We start from the raw sequence: 10,360 nt of genomic DNA, 5'->3' as shown, positions 1-10,360 counted from the left end.
GAGGATTGTGTCACTGTTGATGAGGTATATACTACTCCTCAGGGCATACATTCCATGATGAAGGTACTCCCATCCCATACTCATTGGTTATTTTGATCCATTTATACTAGCAACATATTAGCTGATAGGAGATTGTTATGGTAAAGTCTTGTTACTATCTCTAAAAGAAATACTGGGAACTGCTTTGTAGGTGGAGACTTCAATGAAGTCTTAAAAGCTAGAGATAAGTATGGGGGTAACCCCATTAACTCAAGTCGTAGCAACCTCTTTTGGAAATGCCTCAATCAATACAAACTAGTTGACTTGGGTTACAAATGCAATAAATACGCCTGGACTAACTAAAGATACAAAAATAGGAGTAGTCTAATCTTAGAACGGATAAATAGGTGCTTTGTTAACGACTGTTGGATTTCTCAGTACCCTGAGGTTAGTGTTAACCATCTCTCTAGGACCCACTCAGGTTACTGCCCTATTCAAATAATGCTAAAGGGGAATTCTTTCAATAATTCTAACAGGTCGTTCAGGTTTGTATCAATGTGGACTAGCCACACTTCCTTCTCTAGTATCATCAATGAGGACTTTACCAATAACTCCCCCTAATCTAATCAACTAACACCTTCAAAAGCCTTGTGACCCAGTGGAACAGACACACCTTTGGTGACATCTTCCACAAAAAGAGAAGGATCTTGGCCAGAATTGCTGGGATCAAAAAATTACCTAATTACTGGTTCAACAATTACCTGCTGAATATGGAAAGTAACCTAATCAGAGATCTTGACTCCATCCTCAAGAATGAGGAAGACTTCTGGAAACTCAAGTCAATGGTCATATTTGGCGCTAATTGAAGGTGATGCCAACACTAGATTTTTTTCACACTTCCATCCTATATAGGAGAAGAAGGAACAAGATATAATGCACTTTTTTAGGGTCCTCTACACTTCTTCCCACACCCAAGCACCCATTTCCACTACCAATGATCTGGACATGACCCATATCCTCTCAGACTATCAAAGAGACAACTTGGACAGGCCCCTTGAGGATAGAGAAGTCAAAATGGCCATCTTTTCCTTTAAACTTTTCAAGGCACCAGGCACTGATGGGCTTCACCCATTTTTTTTACCAAAGGTACTGGAGCATTTTAAGAAATTTAGTAATTTACTTCTGCAAGTTATGTTTGACACACACTCTATGGATGAGATCATAAACCAAACTCTCTTTTGTCTCATCCCCATGTGTCCCCAACCCACTATGCTCAAAAACTTTAGATCAATAGGGCTTTATAAAACCATCTACAATACCATCACTAAGATCATTGTCAATAGGTCAATCCCCTTCTCCCTGTTATGATTGGCCCTAGCCAGGCCAGTTTCCTATTTAATAGAAGGGTCTTAGATAATGCTGTTGATACCCAATTTTTCCCTCATATATTTTAAATTGTGCATACACACTTTCAAAATATTGTACATATATTTACAAACATACACACGTGTTTTACAATTTTTCTATAATTTTTAAAGACCTTAAATCAATTTATTTCTGCATTATTTATTATATAAATATTCAATAATTATCCCATATATTAATTTACAATGATGTAGTCATCTAAATTCATCATTTATGCTCATATAAGTGTTCAACTATTTAATTGCATTTTTACAATTACATTTGTATTTTTAAGACTATAATTGCGTATTTTGCAAAAATAGCCCCTACATATACATAAATACATTATCTATACAAAAATGACTTTTTATATTTTTATCATGTTAAGTAATTGTTTTAAAAGATCATCATGCATAAAAATTATTTTTATCATTAATTAGCTATTTTTACAAATTATTTTATTAACTAATTGGGTATTTAACAAATAACCATTTTATTAAGTTTAAATTTGGACCCCCTTCCCAAATTAAAACCCCCAACCTAATTAACTGTCCCATACCCATTTCTTTAAAATCCACTGACCCGGATCAAATCCTGGCTGTTGATCTCAGAGACAACGGTCCAGGATGATATTTCCTTTTTTAATTATCCCTAACCCCCCCCCAAACCCTAATCATTTTTCTACACCTGTCGCCCTCGAATCCCTCTTCTTGTTCAGTTGTCTCTGAAACTATCCCTAACCCTAGTGCCGTCACCCCTTAAATCTCCTAAACCCCTTCAATTTCGACTAGATACGGAGTTATTTGGTGCTTTGCTACCCTATCTAACCTCTTACCTCTACTGGTCGTTCGAATCTTGCAGTTCTCTGAAGGAACCTCGAAGAGGTTCAACTCAGAGTCGACTTGGGTTTTCGTTTCTTATGAACTCGCCTGTTGTTCATCAATGTTTGTGAGTTTTGTTGTCTTTATGGATATGGTTGGATTTTCCCTTTACCCCACCCATTTTCTAAAAACCTTCATCTTTTCAACATGAATCTTTTTAGATCATTGTAGATCTGGAGTGATTTTGAGTTTATCCAGTAGTTTTCTTTTAGAAACTCTTGTTCTCTTTATTGTTAATCGATTTTAGTATCCCTCTATATTAGGGTTTCGCTTCCATGTTATTTGCTGTTCAAATCTCTTTGGATCATAAAAGATTTCGAGTTCCTATAGCATTTTTCTTTAAAGATCTTCTATTTTCCTTGTTGTTAATTGATCCTAATGTTTCTCTAAAACTAGGGTTTCACTTCTTCTTGTTTCTGCAAAACTTTTCTAAAGTTTCTATGTGTTTGAATCTGATTATCTTTACTAGTTCTACTGACTCTTTCATGCATGTGTTCTAGTCCTTTGTTTGTTCAATTGTCTCACTGTCCGCTTCAATTGTTTCCCGTTATTATTTATCTCTTTCAATCAAAATACATTGACTGATTTTACTTAGGATTCGAATTATATTTTCCTGTTAAAATTAGTACTTCCCTGTGATTTTACCTATTTTTCTTATTTATGACTTTTAATTGGTACTACTTCCTTATTTAGATTAATTAGTCTAATCTATGGTCTTTAGACTTATTGCTTATCTTATTTAACTTCAATCCTGCCTGCTAACTGATTTCGTATGAGATTCTCCCTAATTTAAGTGATATTTCCCGGATTTTATCTTATTAATTGATTAGGTTTATCCCTAATTGATTGGTTAATTGATTTGGATATTTTATTTATGTGTCATTAATTTTTCTTGCCTTATTTGTTTACTCTGCTGAATGCTATATAAACCTTCCACCATTCTGATTTTAAGAGACAGAAAAACATCTACACAAACTCACTTACACTACACGCACACAGACATAGAAAGACACACAAAGTTCTTGCTCTCTTCCTTACCACAATCTTCCACTCTTTGTTTGTTGCGCTGTTTAGCCGGCTGGAAGCCAAGGCTAGACCTTTGGACCCTGTTTGCTTCACTCTTCTATTGTTATCTCTTAACTGGTATGCCTCCACTACTGCTATTCAATTAAACCTATTTGTTTCCTTATAATCAGCATGTCTTTTCTTCTGTGTTTCCCTAATCAACATGTTTATTGCTATTCAATTAAACTATGTGTTTCCTGTTATCAGCATGTCTACTTTTATTAGATCCATGTGCTTTATGTTTATTGCTCATAATCAGCATGTTTCCTACTATTCAATTAAACCTATGTGTTTCCTTGTAGTCAGCATGTCTACTCTTGTTTAACCTATGTGTTTCCTGCAATCAGCCTATCCACTTCTGTTTAACTAAACCTATGTGTGTCCTGGTTTCAGCCTTTTTACTTCTATTTTAACTAGATCTATGTGCTTCTGCTTTCAGCATGTCTGCATGCTTGCTCATATCTAAATTAGACCTATGTTTGTTTACTTCTCAACTAGCATGTTCTTCCTATCCTGTTTTAAGTGCTCACCTCTCACAGACTTCTGACTAACATTGCTCCCAATCCCTGCTACCTCTTTGTATATGACTTTCTGATTGATCCCAGCATGCCATGTCTTTGTTTAGTGTCTGTCCATATACTCACCTAGTAACAACTAGTGAACTAAGATGAAACTTTGCTTGAAGTGATCATGTTTCTGTCTACTGTTGGATTACTGGAATTTTCTAAGTGTTGAATGACTCTGTTTTCTCCTTACCTCCTGAAAATCCAAAAACTATTTTCTCAAAACTATCTCCTATTCTCAACTTCTACTCTTAGAACATCTAGGGTCCTACCCCTCCAATGTGAGCATTGCCTAGGAGTCCATGAGACTCCTCTAAACTTTGACACACTGGGGCTGGCTCTCCAAAACTTGCTCACAAAAGGTTTCTGTAAAAGTTTTCTAGTATGAGTATTGCCTGGGGTCCCTGAGGCCCTTGGGAACTTTGACACACCAAGATACCATTGGGTGTACTATGCGAATATTGGCATTTTCATACTTGGTTGAAGGCCTGGCTTTTCAGGTTTACTTTTTGGACCTATCCATGCTCCCTATAGTTTAACAATCTCATTTCTATAATTCATTCATTCATTTTGGTCTATAATAACAATTCTTGTAAAACAGATATTGGGATATTAGTAAAATAGGAGGGACTTTTTATATATATTTTGTGGGGGAAATCGAGTAGAAATCATGCTCTTAGGACTGTTATGATTATCTACTTGTATTAGAATCCATGCCTAGTTGTTGTGTGCATGAGAAAACATGCCTATAGGTTTATCATGTATTTGCTCTAAATTTCTATTTATGCATATTCACATCCGCGCTAGAAATCATGTCTCTAGGTTGTTGTTAACTCAGCCTTAACAGACATGTTCATAAATTCTCCTATGTTCATTAGAAACCATATTTTAGGACTTTGGTATCATACCTGCAGTCAAATCATATAAACTCAGTTTCTTCAGTAGCAATCATGCCTATAGGAAATAAGTATAAAAGCAATCCCAACACCTAGATATCAGATTTATATATAAAAAATTAGTTCTGTAACTTTTGTGATTATTTTCAGCACCTAGACAGCATGCCTATAGGACCTAATGAACTAAACTTCCTGCTTAAAATTGTTTACTAGTTTATTGTGGTTCTGATTAACGATTAGATATCATGTTCATAGGACATCTCTGATCCATGCCTAGGCAAGCTTGTAGGGCGATTAAAATATGGAAATTATAAAACTATGCTTTATTTAACTGTTCGTAAATTGCCCAGATTCAGCTAGTCCTAAAATCAGTAGGTAATTGATTAAGTACCTTCTGCCTCGCTTTAATAAAACACTACATATGTTCTGTTTTGTGCTCACCTAGATATCCTACTATAGGACTTCTAAAGAATCTGAAATACTGTTGTTTGAGACGCGCAATTTGCGTGCTTATTTGTCGAGGTAAAATGTGAGCCTTTAATTGTTCCTTTATCTGACAGTCCTATTTGTTTTGCTTGTTGCTTAGATTTTTTCCTTCTAAACATTATAGGAGAGTCTAGATCCACCTTAACTAGAAGTCCTAAACATCTCCAGGACCATAAGTAAGGGACGTGTAATGCACGCATAGAGTACGTTTAGTTAGAATCGCTTATATAACCACTAAGGGGAGGGTAATCGGGTAGTAAAGGATATGATGACATATGCGCTAATGCTATGTGTAGCACCCCAACTTGGGGACGATTACCAAGTATTGCACAAAAGTGATTCTATAGGCTAAAAAACCTAGGACCCCCTTTACCCCTTGTTTAATCTATTTGTCTAAATTGCTTTGTTTGCTTATAAGACTAATTCACCTAATTCAAGTTTGGCCGGGACCCACTGTTGTGGACCTCGAGGAGTGCCTAACACATTTTCCTCAAGGTTATTTCGAGCTCTTACCCAATCTTTAGTAATGCAAACTGGTTTTATGAGTTATTTGTTTTAGGTGCCCTAACGCACCTTAAATCAGTTAGGTGACGACTCTTCAAATTCCATACCTAATTCCCAAAAGAAAATGAGTTGTCCCAAAGAGATGTCGAAATCGGACTCCGCGAGGAAAAAGGAGGTGCGACAAGTGTCATCATTGTCCAAGAATACATCACCTATTTTGAAAAATGAAAGGGAACCAGGCTCATATGATTCTCAAAATTGACTTAGAGAAAGCCTTTGATAGGCTAGAGTGGTCCTTCATTAGGGACACACTATATGCCTTCAACTTCTCTCATGGGCTAACTAAGTTAATCCTACCCTGCATTATCTCATCAAATATCTCCATCCTAGTGAATTGGGGCAAAACAGATGCTTTCAAGCCTTTTAGGGGTATTAGACAAGGGGACCCAATCTCCCCCTACCTGTTCATTCTCTGTACGGAGAGGCTCTCCAGGTCGATTGTTAAAATTGTCCAAGATAAACAATAGCTCCCTATCAGTATCACGTCTAGCCCAAAAATTTCTCATCTCTTCTTTGCTGATGACCTTACTCTTTTTTGCAAAAGCAAACATTAGGAATTGCAACACAATGTACTCTATCCTGCAGTCCTTCAATGAGGATTCGGGGCAAAAAATCAATCTCACCAAGTCCAGTGTTCTCTTTTCCTCTAACACAAAGCCTGACACAATGGAATGCCTCACAAATACCCTGTCAATCCAAGCTACTACATCCTTTGGGAAATACCTAGAATTCCCTATGTTCCATAGGAGACCCAACAATAGTGACTTCCAATTCATACTAGATAATATGCAATCCAAACTAGCTGGCTAGAAAACAAATTGTCTAAATATAACTGAAAGAATCATCCTTGCCAAATCCTCCCTCAGCAACATCCCAAGCCATGTTAGCTAGGACACCAAAACTGCAAACCAAATTGATAGAATTGAGAGGAATTTTATCTGGGGCACAACTCCAAACAAGAAAATAAATACATATGTTTAGTTGGGACAAAGTCACTAGGCAGAAGTCTCATGGTAGGTTGGGTTTGCAGAAAGCTGAGTATAAAAATAAAGCCTCCCATGCTGGCCTGGCTTGGAGGATCTACTATAACACCTCCAGCTTATGGGCTGGAGTCTTGATCTCAAAATACTGTAACTGAAACCATAACCCCAAGAAGCCAAAATCTCCAATATGGCAATGTATACTAGAAGGCCAGTAGATGGGTTCTCCACAAGGGAAATAGGGTGAGCTCCATCAATGATACCTGGATCCCGAACCAACCAGCAATTAGGGACATGATTGAAGTCCCTTTAACCCCTAATGACATAGCTACCAAAGTGGTTACTGTCTACATTTCTGGAAAGTGGGATATCTTATCCATCTCTATAGATATCCCTAAGAACATTACTAACTTGATCAAATCAATGTTCATCCTTGCTAACTCTGCCAAGGAAGACAGGCTAATATGGGAGTTGACTCCAAACGAGTCTTTCACCACCAAATCAGCCTATACCTTCCTTAGCAATAATAAAGAGATTATGTTGAAATATGAGGAAGGTAACTTCAATCTGATATGGAAGTTAAAAGCTCCTAACAAAATCAAAAACTTTATCTGGCTACTTGTCCAAGATAGGCTACCCACTGGAGCCTTCCTGCACAAAATTGGGGTTAATTGCAACTCTCATTGCTGTTTTTGCTCAACAATGCCTCAAATTAATGACTACATATTCTTTGAATGTCCCAATGCTAACACATTTCTGGCATGAAATACTAGCCAAGGGAACTACTAAAAGTCAACAATTGAATCCCATATTCTCAACATAGATTTGGCCAATAACCTAGAACAAGCTAAAGAAACTATCATTTAACCATATTATCCCCTTGGAAAACATACTTCCTCTTTGCTTCTAGCACATCTGGCTAGCAAGAAACCACAACCTTTTTAATAATAAAATAGATTACATCTCAGCAAATAACATCATCTACAAATCAATAGAGTACTATATGTTGGCACAAAAAGGTGTTATCAGGAAGTCATTCCATATAAGAGTTAAATGGGAGCCCCCATGAGGGGGCACTATAAACTCAACACAGATTGGCAGCCCAGACACTGGGGGAAATGGTGGGGTATTTTGGAATCATAATGGGGATTGAATTATGAGGTATATGAAAAATATAACACATACCATCAACACCCGTGGCAGAACTAAAATCACTGCCAAAAGGCTTCCAAATAGCAGAACAAAATGAATGGGTTCCTTTAGACATAACTACATATTCGGCTGAAGTAATAAAAATATTACTCACATACAATACAACTTATGATCCTATGATTTGTGAATGTAGGTTATTGATGCAAATAATGGACAAGGTGGTGGTGAGACACACTTACAAGGAGCAGAATAGGGTGGCTGATGCACTGACAAAGGAGGCAGCAAATTCAAACTTTTTGGGTAGAACTACCATGCTAGCAGTTCCTCCGATGTTTGCAAATGATGTATTTTAGACAGACATTCTAGTAACTGAAGTAGTTAGAAATTTTTTTGGCATGTAACATTAATATAATTGAACAAAATATGGCCGTTTTAGGGGAACTGTAGTACCCTAATTTAGACAGTAATCTGTAATGTAATACCTAGTTTATATATATATATATATATATATATATATATATATATATCCCTTTTAAAAAAAAAAGAGGGAATATTATGAAGAACCCTTCACTATTTAAGGATAGTATTTATGATTCTATATTTTTCTAGCAACTGGCCAGTACTAAAGTGAGACAAGTAAACCTTGCCTTAGTTGAAGTCTCCTCATGTTCACGACCGGTTGAGGTCACGACAATGCCCTCTTGGTCACTTGCTTGCTAAATGAACCACAGATGACGAAGTTCCCCATACCCGTATTAAGGGGTAAGGTATGGAAGCATTCTGATTATTTTCACATGAGTTGACTTAAGTCTTTCTCCCTCGTACAGTCTTGGCTCCTCCTGTTATCTCCTTCTACGATATGTTGTTGTCGTCCCCATATTCCATATGTCACTTAGTCATCTCTGCCTCGCTACGGATCATCACCTTCGAAATGTTAATCTTAAAAAATAAAATTAAAGATTCATAGGATTTATGTCAGTGCCTCAAGGTTTACGCCTAGCCCCATATAAGGCAAAAAACACTCGCTTCAGGCCCCTGCTTTTTAAAATACTGCATATATTTATACGTCAAAAAATTAAAATGGATATTGTATAGATTTATCTCCTGCTATTCAGCATATTGTTATAATGATGATGTGTGTTAGTCGAGATCAAGTCAATATAAAAAATTTATGCAGTTAAAAAAGTTAATGATACTAGAGTCGAAATCTCTCTACTAATGTGAAGTATACATAAAGATTATTGTACATTGTGCAACAATACCAATAATAAGTTATATTTTATTTTGATACTATCTTCATAGTTTAGTTTTAAAAATGATCAATAATCAATTAAGACTAATAAGATTTTACAAATTGGATGTACATAATCTTCGTCTGATTTAATATGCCAAACATTATTCCACTGCCCTTTCATTCAAGTGATTAATAATATTCAAGTGAGTTAAATAAAATTAAAGTGTCTGTGAGATTCAATTTGATATCGTGAATATGCGGATTAGACAAATGCCATTTGAAGAGTCTAATAAGATTTTCTTTGACAATATTTTTTAAATATTTTTTTAAATTATTTTGAATATTTTAGCTATTGTAACATATAGCATTTTTTACGTTCCCTTTAAATATATATATGTTAATTTAGTTAGAAAAAAATTAAAAATTTTATGTTAGAATTCACACAGAAAAATTAGTCAGTAGCCTTCGCACTTTAAACTATGTCCCATAAAGTAGAACAAAGGAGATAGTATAAAATGTGAATAGCTTTCCCTATCGAGAAAGTATTGTCACTAAATTTATTAATTTAGCATGTTTAGACCAGGGCGCCTCAATGATGATTTAGTCATCGTAGTCCGAAGGAAAAATCTAGTAAGAAGGGGAAGGGGTCAAACAAGCAAAACCAAGTGCGACAAAGACAATGTCTTAGCCAATTTATCATCATTTTATATAACCTAGATTTCATCACCATTTTTTTATTTATTATGGCAAGTTCTTCCGAATTTAGTATGTTTAGGCCAGGATGCCTTAACGATGATGTAGTTGTTGATTGTCAAAAGTCCCACATCGGTGGGTGACAATTTGGGGTTGGGAATTTTTTCCTATAAAAGGAGGCCTAATGTTTAGGATTTAAACACACCTCTCATTTGCCTTCTTATCTTCTTAAGGCATTTGTATCTTCTCTCTTTAGTATTATTTCACTTGTATTTTTGGAGTGAAATAAAATATTGGTTGTGTCCGAGGAAGTAGGCAATATTGGCCGAACCTCGTAAATTCTGGTGTTCTTTTATTGTTGTCTTATTGTCTTATTTATTATTTGGTGGCTGTCATAAATTTTTGGTATAGTAGTTGTGACTCATTCACACTATATACATTTGGCTTCCGCAACAATTGGTAT

Source organism: Nicotiana sylvestris, chromosome 9, assembly GCF_000393655.2.
Source record: "Nicotiana sylvestris chromosome 9, ASM39365v2, whole genome shotgun sequence".
Taxonomy (NCBI): Eukaryota; Viridiplantae; Streptophyta; class Magnoliopsida; order Solanales; family Solanaceae; genus Nicotiana; species Nicotiana sylvestris.
Note: the sequence above shows the minus strand (reverse complement) of the source record.